Genomic DNA, 9,260 nt, shown 5'->3' with positions numbered 1-9,260 from the left:
GACTGCAAAAGCGGTCGGCAAAAACTCAAGCTTTCACGTCAGCGTGAAGAATAATTTGAACATGCGGTCATGCAGCGAAGCAAGTCTGCGAAATTTTGAACAATTTTTTGCTTTTAAATAGGTTTCTTTGTCTCAGCTTGAATGAAAATTTATTGTTATTGAACTTCCTTTCGCATTTCTTTCATTTGGTTCCCTGTATTTGGGAATTATAGGTTCTAAAAGTGAACAGTAACTTGCACGCTGGATTTCTGCACATTTAATTTACGGCGACCTCCAGGCACTTTGTTTATTTAGTTTATTCCCTTCGTTCAAATATTTTTTGGAGTCTCATTCAGCTACTACAGAACCGCTGAGAAAAGAACTAAATGGCCACTAATTTAACACAGTTGAAATACGACTGATCTCAAAATAATTCGCTTGTTTTTGTCGTCTTTTTGATTTACGACTATCATCTTTCTTTCGCAGCGCCGTAATATTTTCGTCGCGCGGCGAAGAAATTACTTGATTTCTTGCGTTCAGATTGATTTTTACATGAGTTCTTCGCTTTTATTTTTCGTTGTTTTCTCAAATGTTAACCGTTATAGTACAAGAAACTCAATTCTGTTGTATTTGGTTTCGTTTTTGTCCTCCAAAGTCAATAATTAACTCATTTTCGCAAAGTCAATGTTCTCAGCTTCTGTGGGACATTTTGTCGCGCGGTAAAGAAATAATATAATTTCTTGTTTTCTCATCAGTTTTACACATTAGGTTGAGTTCTTTTTGCTGATATTTTTTAATATTTTGACCCTTCATTTATTCAACTTTAAATGAACGATGTCTTTAAACCTGATCTTGTGTCTGTAGTTACTGCGCATATGGTTTATTTTTGTGCTTTCGCTCGCTCAGAAATATTCCAAAAAACGCCAGGGAATCAGGGGTGGGTTGCGGGCAATTTCATTCAGGCGTCAATGGGAAGAAGCCACTATTTCATTATTATCAAAAGAAAATTAACAAAAGCCCTTCACAAATTATGTTAACAATAATTTAACATTGGTCTGAACTAGGGAACGTATTATAACACAGGTCTGAAACAGGGTTTTGATTTAATAGGGTATCGAATATTTGGTCAGGTCTTAAATAGGGTAGGGAATATCACAGATTTTGGTCATAAATAGGGTAAGGGTTTTGGGAAGCTGGCCCCACACCCCCACCCAACTTTTTTCCATACATCGAGGAAAAAACATTCACCACCAGGAATTCTGATTGGTTCCCTGTCTCTAGAATTCGAAAGTTGATTGATTTTCCATTGTTTAAAAAGCTTTCTGGCAGTTAGTCTGTTCACAGAAGTTGATGACTCATTTGAACTACGATCATTTAAATCTATCAAGTACAACAAAGCTTTCATATCATTCGTTATAGTTCACCACTAAATTTTCTCCGATTCTTATTGGTTTAAATTGATCACATGACGTGAAAGTGTTCATCCACGAGACACTATCAGCCCTCAGAGCCCGTCCAAGGAAAATACCGTCCATGAACATTTTCCTGTAAACAAGCGAGCTTATAGAAAACAAACAATTGAAATTGTATTAAGTGGGTTTTTGTCTGTATTCTTTTTTTAAATTTTACATTTGGCTTTCACGGCTTTCATCTAAAAAGTTGAAAATAATTCAATATAATTTTTGAACTGGCGCGCGGAAGAAAATTTAGTGGTGAGCAATAAAGACAATAGAGTGTTTATGTATCTGAACTATCGATCTGATAGTTGCTCCTTGGAAATTTGATGTTCTTAAAACTAGCATATTTGCCCTCGAAGAAGAAGCGAGAAGCTTCGCTTCTCAGGCAAATATTTGTTTCAAGGGCATCAAATTTCCGCGGGAGCAACTATCAGCCGATAGTTCTCGACAGAAACACTCTATTCTTGAAATAGTTTATCGATCACTACAAGATTATCCCAACATGGTCGCTCGAGAGGCTCAATTATGAAACATCGGAGCTCAATATGTGCCCCGAAGAGGCTGAATTATCCCACATCGGCGCCTAATATTCCTCCAGAGAGGTCCAGATTTTCTCATACGAGGCTAAAGCTACTTCCAAAATTATGAAGTATCGGCAAGGGTTGTTTATTTACAATACGTGTCGACAAATCAATGCTCAGTACAATAGAAATTCGCCGTTTATCTCGACCTGAATCCTCACGCAACCTTTCATCTGATCGGTTGGAAATAAAATATGAAAGCTGTGAGAAGTAAATGCTGTAAAATATGTTTAAAACTCACCTCAATTTCGAAGACCACTTCCAAGAGCTGAGATCGAAGGAGGCAGCCATCAATGACTATCGGCAAATCATCGTTAATACGAAGTGTTTGCGAGAGACCGTGAGATGGATATTCGTTGTACTGATTGGTTCCGAAGTATATTCAATTGTTACTTACTTACTTTCGGAAAACTCAGACGATGGCAATAGTGACTGCTGCGCAAGCGCAGTGTCACAAAAACTGAACATTTTAAGGGGATCACGAGTAGCTGTCATGCGTCTGCCATCGCAAACCACGTCACGTCAACTGGTTACGACTTAAAATGGGACTACTTTGATATATGTATTATCAAAAGGTCGGTCAGATACTCATTGCAAGATAAAGGAGACTCTACTAATTAGGGAATTGAAACCTACCCTAAACGATAATGTTAGCAGCGAAAAGCTTTATCTTAATTAGTTTGCATCCTTTAATATGCACATTTTTTCTCAGCTTTTCACGGTCATTGTTATTGTTAATTAGTTACTTATCTTTAATTTAAATTTAGTCGTTACTTCTATTCCAAACGGTCACTTCTCAAGAGGTATGTCGAAACATTCGAAACGTCAAGTTAATGAATTTTGTTTTCCAAAATGCGTTTTACTGTCATGTTTGTCACCGCAGTTTGTGTGTTATTTCTTATTAAGCTACGATGGCCAAAGAAAAAGAGTATTTACTCACGCGTGACTCACGATGATCTACTCCCCGCGCCAGGAAACTGGTACCATGAGGCTCGTGTTTTCTACGTTTCCCTCGAGTTGATATATACAAGCCACCTTAATTCGAATTTTATTGATTGGCTGTTTGAAACAAAGAAATCTTGAACGGAAATCAGAATGTTAACGCGGATTGCTGGCGCGAAAATATGAAACAGCTGCCGTGACCAGCGGTGTTTAAAATGGAGGACATCATCATGGAGGATTTGAGAGAAAATTCTCCCACTTCTCCATATTGTTTAACTCACGGCTCAACACCTGTTGCTGTTGCACCAAAACGGTTTTTTTTAGAAACCCCAGTTGATATTTTCGGCAAACAAGCAGCAAAGAGCCGGAAAATTTTAAAGTGCTTGAGTTTTTAACTGGGTAAAAAATTAAATTTGGCGATGGTTTACTAACGAAACTGTGCAAACCATGTACAGAAAGGTGAAGAATATTAAAGAATTCCGTTCTTTATGACTGGCATCACTTTCTTCGCAGGAATTGTCGATCGTAGGGTCTTCTTGTGTGAAAAGAGTTTGTGGCTCGCAACAGGTTGGAGAATCACTTTTGTCGAGCCAGCACTCTACGGTGAGGCGAAAAAGAGTGAACCGCTTAAGTGTCGAAAGTGGTCGGATGTGTCTTTTCGTTGAGGGCGATCAACATCATAACAAAAATCTCCCTCAGTTTAGACGTATTGCTCCCAAGAATAACTCGACTGCACTACAGTGCCTTCCACAATTTTAAAAAGTTGGAATCGTTTATAAATAGGGCTTAGGGTTGGTGTTTCAGAAAATATGTCTAATATTTATTACTTTATTATTTGGCAAGGTAGTCTTGAGGTAAATCCGAGCCTTCTGATTGGTTCTTTCTTGGTCGCGATTTCGCCATACGGACCGTTTCCATGGAAACGGTCATAAGCTGTATATCTTTTGTTTTCGAAAGCCGCAAATTCAAAATTTGGAACTAAAACTACGAAAAGAAAACGTGTAAATACTCTCATTCTTCGCAAAGAAACTACCTAAAAGATTGATACTTTACAGAGCTTACAACATGGACGAGAAAGACGAATACTTATCAAGCGAATTTTATTATCTTGAAGATCTGGAAACGTCCAATGAAGAAAGTGAAACAGGCATCAGCGAAAATCAGGAGGCCACAGACGACTTTAATATAAACAAACAGAAAAGTGCAAACACAAATAAGAAGACGGCTACTGATATGAACACTCTTCTCCGCTACATGGAAGCTAACGGTATAACAAATGAAAGAATTGAAAGCCTTCCTGCGTCGGAGCTTGACCACCTTTTGTCCAAATTTTTTTCTGAACAAACGTAGGAAAAATGGAGAAGAGTACGAGCTAGCAACAATTTCCAGATTCCAGCGCACTATGCAGCGATACTTAACTAAGAAGAAATATACATACTCAAGGACAATGAGTTTGAAAAATCGAGAGGCGTGCTAGCTGCGAAGTGCTAGCCACTGGTTCACGAGCACGGCAAAGGAACTGAACAAGCCGCAAGCCGCTATGGTGAGTAACGAAAACGAAGAAGATGCTCTTTTTGAAGCGGGAGAATTTGGCGTGTTTGCACTTTTCTGTTTGTTTGTAAAATCCTCTTGAAGTCTTGTTTATATATTTAACATGATTTACTCGTGGTAGCTTGTTCTCTCTGAGTTGCTCGCGTCATCAAACACAGGTTACGGCGGAAACCCTTTGAGTTGAAGTGACCAGAAGTGCGTTCTAACAGAAAACAAACAAGCATGGCGCGAGGGCCATATAATAACTACCGTACTAACCTAGCTTGCTCGAGCCGTACTGGGGAATATTGGCCCTCGGTCGCTTTTGTACGGACCTCGCTGCGCTCGGTCCGTCCTGCCACGACCTCGGGCCAATAGTAAGAGGTTAGTATTACCCTTGAAGGAAAACGGTGTGTACGATGGTTTTGTTTCCCGGCGAATAATTTTTAGCATACCGTAAATGGTCTAGATAGCAGCAGACATTGTAAAGATTTTAAGGTGGCTGAACTTAGTTTTTGATACCTATGTTTCATTCACCTTTTTCTCTAAAACCCTTGATCCTTCCGTCGCCAAAAATGGCAGTAAGCAAGTTAACAGCACAAACTTTGGTTTTTTGATGGTTAAGCTGACGTATGTGCCGTTGCCACGGCAACACGAATGAAAATAAACAGGCCTTTAAAATCGGTTTTGTTTATTTGTAGAAAATCTAGTCATTAGATTTTCTTTATAATTTGCATGCACCAAGCTTGTAACGATTCTCACAAGTTAAGACCATTTTGCTTATAATTTAACAGAGAGATCTTTAATTATCCCTTGGTGAAGGTTTTTACTGGAATATCTAGAGTTTCCTTTCTCAAAGTTCAGTTATTTTCAATACTCCAGTTACTTATTTCCTAAAGTATTTTCGTGCCAAATTTCGTGAAATTCTAATGAGTGGTTCACGAGAAATAGGCGTAGTTCCGAGAGTGCAAATTTTCATTCAATCGCAATTTTTTGACTTACTACGCATGCGCTGCATTTAACTGGGTTTTTTTCGGTAACAAAGAAAAAGCTGCGAATTGCTGAGTTCTTTGCATCTTTACCTTTTCTAATATATATTTATGACAAAAGACTAAAGCCATCAATACACTGCGTTCAATTATAGAGAAAAATAGCACAGATAGTGCGGGTGTTGAGTAAATAAAATGATCGCTCTATTGACGGCGGCATGTTTGTTTTTTTGCAATCCTTGTGCGCGCGCTGAATTGCATCAGCAAAAGCGCGCGCGAAAACTGTGTTCGGCCACCTTAAGGAAAACGACCAATTTTTTAAGTTTAAAAGACATGTTTCGACAGAACTTCTGTCATCTTCAGTTGAATGAATGATTACAAAGCAAGTTGAATAATAAGTAGGCAAAAATGCTAATTAAGACAAATGTTAACAACAGAACGTGAAAAGGTGTAAATTAAAAGGATACTCTTAGATTTACATGGTGTAATTGCTGATTGAGGCAAGGTAGTTCTTTTTGAATATGGATAGCCTCCTTTATCTTGAGTTGAAAGCTGGTAGTGGCGTTATCTAAAATATGAAAGCAGTCTATTGAACACAATGAGCGATAACGTTCAGAATTCTGAAGATGTTTGAAGATGTGAGAGGCCCTATCAACGGCTAAGTGCTCACGTACGCGTGTGGAAAAATGTCGGGAGGTTTCGCCGACATGACAGGCATTACAGCCCGCACATGTAAACTTATAAACCACACGTGAACGAAGCCCGCCGGGGATAGGGTCTTTCACACCAAAAAGGTTACCTATCTTAAAGGAAGAAAAAACTAATTTGATGTCTAAATCATTACAATAGCGCTTGATTAAGTGTCGAATCTTCTTCTGAGTGATGACAGAAAAATGGCCTATGTACGGCAGCTTAAAGTAAAACGTGGGCGAGGTGGTAAGGGGGTAGCCCCGGGGACAATGATTGCTATGGGTCCCAGTGATGTAACGGTTAACCACTTTTTCAATTAAATGGGCAGGGAAAAGGTTCTTTTTGAGAATTTCAGTAAGCTTGGTTATATCCTCGTGTAACCCCAACCAAGTGTTGTTGATCTTGTAGGCCCTGTCAACAAGAGTCCTAATGAGACCTACTTTGTATGAGTACGAGGTGAAGCTAAAATAATTAGTTAATAACCCAGTAAAGGTTTTCTTACGGTAAACCCTAATTAGGAAGGAATTAGTGTCACTATTATCAATAAGAACATCTAGAAAGGGTAATTTGCGATTAAATTCTTTTTCCATAGTAAACCTTATGTTGGGGTGCCTAGAGTTAATGTAGTCAAAAAATATAACAGCATCGTGCTCCGAGTGAAATAAACAAAAAGTGTCGTCAACATACCTACGATAAAATAAAATTTTAGAGCATTGAAAATTTTCCAACCATAGTTTTTCATGATGCCCCATAAAAAGATTGGCTAATACGGGAGCAAGGGGAGACCCCATGGCCACACCGTCAATTTGGTCATAGAAAGAACCGTTAAATAAGAAATGGGTCTGGGCGGTGGCTACAGTGAAGAGGCTTATTTAACGGTTCTTTCTATGACCAAATTGACGGTGTGGCCATGGGGTCTCCCCTTGCTCCCGTATTAGCCAATCTTTTTATGGGGCATCATGAAAAACTATGGTTGGAAAATTTTCAATGCTCTAAAATTTTATTTTATCGTAGGTATGTTGACGACACTTTTTGTTTATTTCACTCGGAGCACGATGCTGTTATATTTTTTGACTACATTAACTCTAGGCACCCCAACATAAGGTTTACTATGGAAAAAGAATTTAATCGCAAATTACCCTTTCTAGATGTTCTTATTGATAATAGTGACACTAATTCCTTCCTAACTAGGGTTTACCGTAAGAAAACCTTTACTGGGTTATTAACTAATTATTTTAGCTTCACCTCGTACTCATACAAAGTAGGTCTCATTAGGACTCTTGTTGACAGGGCCTACAAGATCAACAACACTTGGTTGGGGTTACACGAGGATATAACCAAGCTTACTGAAATTCTCAAAAAGAACCTTTTCCCTGCCCATTTAATTGAAAAAGTGGTTAACCGTTACATCACTGGGACCCATAGCAATCATTGTCCCCGGGGCTACCCCCTTACCACCTCGCCCACGTTTTACTTTAAGCTGCCGTACATAGGCCATTTTTCTGTCATCACTCAGAAGAAGATTCGACACTTAATCAAGCGCTATTGTAATGATTTAGACATCAAATTAGTTTTTTCTTCCTTTAAGATAGGTAACCTTTTTGGTGTGAAAGACCCTATCCCCGGCGGGCTTCGTTCACGTGTGGTTTATAAGTTTACATGTGCGGGCTGTAATGCCTGTCATGTCGGCGAAACCTCCCGACATTTTTCCACACGCGTACGTGAGCACTTAGCCGTTGATAGGGCCTCTCACATCTTCAAACATCTTCAGAATTCTGAACGTTATCGCTCATTGTGTTCAATAGACTGCTTTCATATTTTAGATAACGCCACTACCAGCTTTCAACTCAAGATAAAGGAGGCTATCCATATTCAAAAAGAACTACCTTGCCTCAATCAGCAATTACACCATGTAAATCTAAGAGTATCCTTTTAATTTACACCTTTTCACGTTCTGTTGTTAACATTTGTCTTAATTAGCATTTTTGCCTACTTATTATTCAACTTGCTTTGTAATCATTCATTCAACTGAAGATGACAGAAGTTCTGTCGAAACATGTCTTTTAAACTTAAAAAATTGGTCGTTTTCCTTAAAATCTTTACATACCGTAAATCCTCGAATTAGCGCCAGGGGCGCTTATTTCAAATTTAGGAGAAGACGCGGGGCGCATATTCGAGGGGGGCGCTTATTTAATTTTTCCCAAATCGTGGCCTGACATGATCATTTTTTTAATGCATCATCTGTACGTAAACAACAATATAAGCTGTTTATCGACGTAAAAAGCTGATCCCAAAGTTTAAAGCGCGGCACCATCTGTACTTAACCTGTTCAACGTGTTCACTTAACGTGTTCACAAACTGAAACAATGTACAAATCTAATATTACATGACGAAAACTATACATCCGTTGTTGTCTCATAAGAGAGGGGGACACTTATTCGAGGGGGCGCTTGTTTTAAATTTCGGCCGATAGGAGGGGCGCTTATTCGAAGGGGGCGCTTATTCGAGGATTTACGGTATCTTTTTGCTTCGGCATCAATGGAAGGAACTATGGAAAGGCCAATAAGTGATTTCCATCTTTCTTTGCTGGCCCCAACCTCTAAACGGGGAAGTGGAACTGATGATGATGATGATGATGATGATGATGGTGATGATGATGATGGTGATGATGATGATGATGGTGATGATGATGATGATGGTGATGATGATAGTGATGATGATGATGATGATGGTGATGATGATGATGATGACTAACACCCTTGCTGATTGGCCCATTCATACAAACAGGCTGATTGGTTTAAACACATCCAAAAGAAATATTGGTGTCAAGTTCGTTGGCAGAAGTTGATGTTTAGCGAAGCAAAGCCCAGGCCTCGGCTCGTTTCAACCTCACTCGCGCCATAAGCTCCGCTGGGAGGCGTTTCGCCCAGTACGTTCGTCTCCGCGTTTGGTTCTGTGCACGTAACTGTCGTTCTTCGGGTTTTCCTACGCATTTTTGCTATTTTCGCTCGGTTCGCTCGCAATTTCTGTAACCACAGGTGGCCCAAGCTTATAATGCGAGGAGTTATCGTTTTTTTTTTACTTTTATGCGA

At 39.3% G+C, this 9,260-nt stretch overlaps 1 pseudogene; it reads left to right on the top strand.

Annotated features, from left to right (window-relative positions):
- Window positions 1–3,703: 3,703 nt before the first annotated feature.
- On the top strand, window positions 3,704–5,156 carry LOC145483111 (uncharacterized; annotated as a pseudogene).
- Window positions 5,157–9,260: the final 4,104 nt, after the last annotated feature.

The sequence above is a fragment of the Orbicella franksi genome, chromosome 3 (assembly GCF_964199315.1).
Source record: "Orbicella franksi chromosome 3, jaOrbFran1.1, whole genome shotgun sequence".
Classification (NCBI taxonomy): domain Eukaryota; kingdom Metazoa; phylum Cnidaria; class Anthozoa; order Scleractinia; family Merulinidae; genus Orbicella; species Orbicella franksi.
Note: the sequence above shows the minus strand (reverse complement) of the source record. Positions and strands in the feature narration are given on the sequence as shown.